Here is a 6000-nt window from a genome sequence, read left to right as displayed (position 1 = left end):
CATTAGCATAAGAAATTTGAGAAAAGAGAGAATCAATTTTGTGACCTCTTGAAGTGCAGAATTGGAATTGGACGAATTCAGGCCTTGCAATGCTCAAAAGCTCTTCTAGGAAGCTTGTACAAGTGAATGGATGAAAGATCAAAGCTCAATTGTTCTTGATTTCAACAGAATTTGGATTTGCCATTGTTGAGTTCAAGCTTCAAGATGCTTCAATGTGCACGAATTCCCTTGGATCTATGCTCAATAATGATCAATGATGCTTCAGAGTGATGAATCAAGTAATGGATTGTGATTTGCTTTGAAAAAATTTGAAGAAAATTTGAGAGAAAAGTTTGAGAAATTTTTCTAGATCTGAAAATTGTGAGTGTTGTTACTGAAAAACAGTTAGGGTTTAGGTTATATACCCCCCCTAATCATGTTTAATTAGGCCTTAATCAAAATACAAATGGATTAGTGAAGTTTCAAGGTGTTTTGGCAAAATTGATCTTTCACCCTTATGCATGGAAATTGCATGTGAACAGTACACGAATTGGATTGAATTTCACTTAAAACCACATTTTAAAATCAATGGAAGTGGTGGAATGTTCAAATAATTGATCAATTTTAAACTTCACATTTTCCCTCCAAAAACCAAGTGAAATACCAAATGTTCATGTGATCATAATTCATGAAATGCAATGCATGATTTGGAAAGTAGAAGTCAAGAGAAGAATGTACAAAAAAGAGCCACTTGAATTGGAGTTTTGGTTGAGAAGTTATGCACATTTGAAGTTCAATGTGCACTTGGCCATGTTTTGATCATATCTCCTTAACCACACATGAGAAATTGATGATCTTGGACTTTTTGGAAATGGGAAAGAAAGATCTACAACTTTCATGTTTAACAAAATTTCATTTGAAGCATTTTTTATGATGTAATTTGAAGTTGAAGTTAGGTTAAAACCTTTCCATTTTTGGCAAATTTGAATTATAGGTCACTTTCTATTTTTGGAAAGTTTTGACCTGACTTTATTTTCTTCAATGTTGATGTTTGAAATGTCAAATGAGACTTGTTTGAACATGAATGAAGTATTTCTAATCACTTCCCACCTCCAAATCCAACAGTTGACTTGGCAGTTGACTTTCTAGGTCTTCAGATGACCTGACAATGTTCAGATGAAATTCAAGCCTCTACCACTTGGGACTTTGATTCAAAATGATATCATAGCTCATATGAACTCTTGATAATGACTGTGGTGCCCAAATTCTCAAGAATGGCCACCATCTATTGCTCAATGAATGCTTTTGATTGCCTTGACCTATGATTGCTTCAACTGCAAGACAAAGGTTAGATGACATATTTTTGTACTTTTGGTTAGTGGTAAAAGAAAAGCAATGATATACAAATGCAAAACATGCTTGGTGATCAAGAAATCACTCTCAAAAAGATAACCCACCCACAGGGAAGCAAGCAAGGTGCACAATGATCCTTGAGGCAATGAAATGATATGATATGATGCCATGAGGGATCTTAGGGACAAAATTGGGGTCTTACAGTGATCCAACATGTTCAAAATATAAAGGATACCATCTTGTGGAGTTGTCACTTTAAGTCGGTTTTACTATTTTAGGGGAACCTTTTGTTTTAACTGGTTCCAACGGTGGTTTCAATTCCGTTGTTTATGGATATGTAATCTTCCTAAGTTGGTCTTTGATGTGCAATTTTGTGAAGTCATCAACTTTCATGAATATTTCTTAGATCACTTTCCACTCGGTCATGATAGATATGTTTGATTTATCATCCTTCGTCACATCACCATCATCAAAATAGAGCCTTGTCCAGTGAGTGCAAACTTTGTCCATACGTATTTGTTTTTCAAGCTTTAGCTTATTTGGAATTAAACAAGCACCTGGAAGACCAAAAGTCTTCCAAAATGTACATTCATACTGTGAGCTATCAGAACCCAGATTATCTGCTCGCTTAGCTTCGTGAAAAATAAAAATTCAATTTTGCCCGAGATACGTTGCCAACCAACTGTGAATAAAGGATGTTGTCTTTAAATTAGTTTTCTAATACAATAATGCTCCGACCAAAAAATCTTTGTATCTTATTATGTTGGTTTGGGAGAATTTGGTTCACGGCATCACAATCTCGACAAAAATCACATTTAATGTTTCCTAACTAATTCTTCAGTCTAGCATGTGCAAGTTCAACTCTGTTAGTTGTTGTATCGCCAAAGTGTTGAACCTAATTGGTCCATGCAAAACAATCTCCTCTTTAACTTGATCCATAATTATACCCTCAATATATTTCAACAAATCTGGATATCACACACACACACTCCTGAAATACAGAACAGAACTGACATATAATTCTTTCGTGGAAGAATTTATTATACCATTCCATGCATCCACTATCTTTTCCACCACCACATCAAGTTTGACAATTTTATCATCATCACATTTGACTTGTTTTGTGCCAACCGCATGTTTTACTCAACTTCTCACATTTTTTATTATGTGATACTTACAAAGTAATGTGGATGATGTAGGAAACACGGTTGCAACTGAATTCATCAGTGCGATATCGCGATCAGAGATTATGAATTGTGGCATGTTTTTTTTGTCCTTCAACATACTCTTACACATTTAAAAGCCCATATAACATTGTCCTCTTTTTCGGATTCCAAAAATTCAAAGTCGGTTGAATAAGTCATCTTCGTTGAAGTAACACCATCAATTTCCAATAGTGGAAGTCTATACTTGTTTGTTTTATATTTTGAGTCAATTATGAGCACAAACGGAAAGGTGTTGAACAACTTCACGGAATCGGGATGGCTCCAAAATATATCTCGAACAATGACTTTATTCTCACATAATTTGTACCTCAAAACATAGTATTCGTCTTCCAAAAGCTTTAACAATTGTTGCATCTCAGATTTTGGTCCTCTTACCGCCTTGTTGTCTCGAGCATGCACATTGTACATTTTCTTGATATTTGAAACATTTAGAGGTCTTTTCAGTTTCAAATATACGGGTATTTTTTTCCGGTTCCACCATGTTTAATGTCATGTCTGAAAAAATCCCCCTCTCCTTCGGAACAAGATGACATACAATGGGATGGTCGGCTAGCTTGTCCTCCAAGCACATTAAATTTCTATGTCTCAACCACCATATAGTATCCGCACAATTTAAACAGACACTCACATTTCCTCGATCTAGTGTCATCTTGTTTAAACTTCCTAATCTTTTGTTGGTGATTGCCACTTCTTTTGCATACCATTTGTCATACGGTGAACTGACTTTGTGTGTGTTTTTGCTTTGGAAAGCAAATGTCGCGGATAGCAAGAGTCGCCACCGACTTTTCTTTTATCCAATAAGGAAAGGTGGAAAAGAACAGGAAAGACCTTAATTAGATTTTGGGTTCGGGAGGTACATTATACAAAGGGAAGGTGTTAGCACCCTTTGTATCCATGGTTATCCATGGGCTCTTAATTGCTTGATCACTTATGTTTGTCTGAAAAAATGGTTGTGAATTGCTTAAAAATGTTTTGAAAAGAGAGTTTAACTTTGTAATGATTCTTGTATGAATGTATACAAAGTATTTATCTCGTTTAATTTTGAAAGTGGTTTAGAAAGATATAACTTGGCAATGATTCTAGTACGAATGTATACCAAGTGGTGATTTTCTAGTAATTGCGAAGTGTGAAGTATGAAAAATATTTTAGGTTGTGAGCTAGCAATTAAGAGTTATACCCACCCAAAGTCTTTATGGGCATTTCCTATCCTTATGAGGGTAAAACTGTCCTTACTATTGAGAAGTAAGTAGTCTTATCCCTTTGGATGTAAAGGGACATCGTAGGGTCATCGTTTGGTCATTGAAGGCAACATTTGTAAGGATACCTTAGCATTCGAAGGGACGATCATCATTTAACTGTAGGCTACAACGAAGGGTCATCGAGGGACAAAATCATATATTCGCAGGCAACGTCCGAGGGACTATGATTCATTTTATAGGGACATGATGATTTAATCGAAGGGTCTTTGCTAAGTGTATCCCCCCATTCGCGGGACATGACCATAATACCGTAATATCGTAAGGCAACAAAGAGAGGTCCAAGATCACATATTCAAAGGCAATATTTTACAATCGATTAGGTAGTTGTAATCAATTAGGTAATTAGGTCCATATTAATTAAGTAATTAGGATGAATCTCCACATTAAAATCAATTAAGCAAATAGGATGAATCTCCACAAGGGTATCCCACAAATAAAGTGGGATACCTAGCAAGCTACCCTCTTCGGGAGTATGTGAGTCCTTACAATATTCAGCAAACAGGTCAGAATACCGAATGGGGGTGCAATCGAGGATTACACCGCAAAAGAAACACAGCAGTAGGAATGTCAGGCAAAATAACGCATGATTAAAATAGAACAGATCAGATAAGCATAGAACAGAACAGAAAAATCAACGACTGTCACGTCCGCTCCTGCCTCGCCTAGCGAACGCTCGCTACATGCTCGCTTAGCGATGGGCTAGCGAGCGGCTGCGGATTCTGGTTTTTGATAACAGTACAATTTCAGCAAGCTTCATACCCTATGGCATCCATTACAGAGATTGCATGGTTAAACATTCAAGATATTCATGCACACTTAGATTCACATGCAAAACCTCAAATATATTTATGAATTCAATTATAATATCACATGTAAATTATAACATAAGGCGGTAATAGTAATGCAAACCTGTTTGCAATTGAATTGCAATCTTGAATTGGCAAGTCGGATTGAGTTGGGCGGCGGATTGAGTTGGGCGGAGGTAACCTCGGTGCAGATGAGTTTCCTTCAGGGTTTCCTTTAGGGTTGCTCTGAATTCTCTGGGTTAGCCTCCAGGGTTTACTGTGTCTTCTTTCTATCTCCGGTTTTCGTTCCCTTTTCGTTCTCCTCCTTCCTGACTGAAGTTGTGGTATTTATAATGCTCTTTTTATGACCTAATGGGCTCAGAATGAAGCCCAGAATTTTCTGGTATTCGCAAGCTTCGCTAGGCGAGTGGCATAGCGAAGGGTTCGCTAGGCGAAGGAATTGCTCGCCTAGCGAGCAAACCAGTTTAGGCCATTTTCTGGATTTTGTCCTCCGTGTGCTGGGTCCTTGTTCTTTTAAGGTCAATAAGTTGGAGTGCCTTAGAAATGCCTTGTAATATTAACGGGCAAATTTTGGGGTATGACACCATTGTTACAAATTATTGTTTTCTATCCCAACCATTATCAGACCTTCTTATTACAACGTCAACCCCCAAATTTTCGGCCTCCCTACGGACCCACTGTAGCATAAGCTCAAGAACAAAAAACACTTCTTTATTTGTGTGGACAAACATCTGCCTATACACCAGTCGGTCGAGCACCAGGTTTAACATCACCACTCGCCTCATACGGTTGAACATTATCATTCACTTTATCAGGTTTGACATCATGCTTCACTTCGACCAGTTTAACATCCTCACAATAGCTTTGGGAAACATATTCGGGTATACCATTATTTATTACCATCAATAACAGAAAAACAATGTGAAAACATAAACTATCAGGACAGTCCGGAGATGCACATTCGGACCACACCAAACTTCTTTGAGAAATTCATCTTCGGACCCAACGTTCATTTTCCAACTCAAAACTAATATTAATTAAAATAATGAGGGATGAAATGAACAATCTTTACCTGCAATTCCTTCTTGTTTTGCTCTCTTTGAAGTGATGAGATACAAGAATGATATTTTGGTGTTGAAAAGTTGATTGAAAATGAGAGAAATTTTTTCAAGGGTTTTGTAATGGTTACTTGTTTTAGTATGAATAAGAAGATCATGCAAGGTGGTGTTTTATCAGCTTTCTCACTGAGAATTCTCGAAGATGTATCTCCAAAACTATCAATGACTTGTTGCTTAAAACATTTGCATGAATAACAAACCCCATAAAGATTTCAAGGGGTATTTTGGAGATGTATCTTCAGATATACTTAAAGAGTAT

Source organism: Lathyrus oleraceus, chromosome 6, assembly GCF_024323335.1.
Source record: "Lathyrus oleraceus cultivar Zhongwan6 chromosome 6, CAAS_Psat_ZW6_1.0, whole genome shotgun sequence".
In the NCBI taxonomy this organism is placed as follows: domain Eukaryota; kingdom Viridiplantae; phylum Streptophyta; class Magnoliopsida; order Fabales; family Fabaceae; genus Lathyrus; species Lathyrus oleraceus.
The sequence above is the reverse complement of the archived record's forward strand: the minus strand, read 5'-3'. Positions refer to the sequence as shown.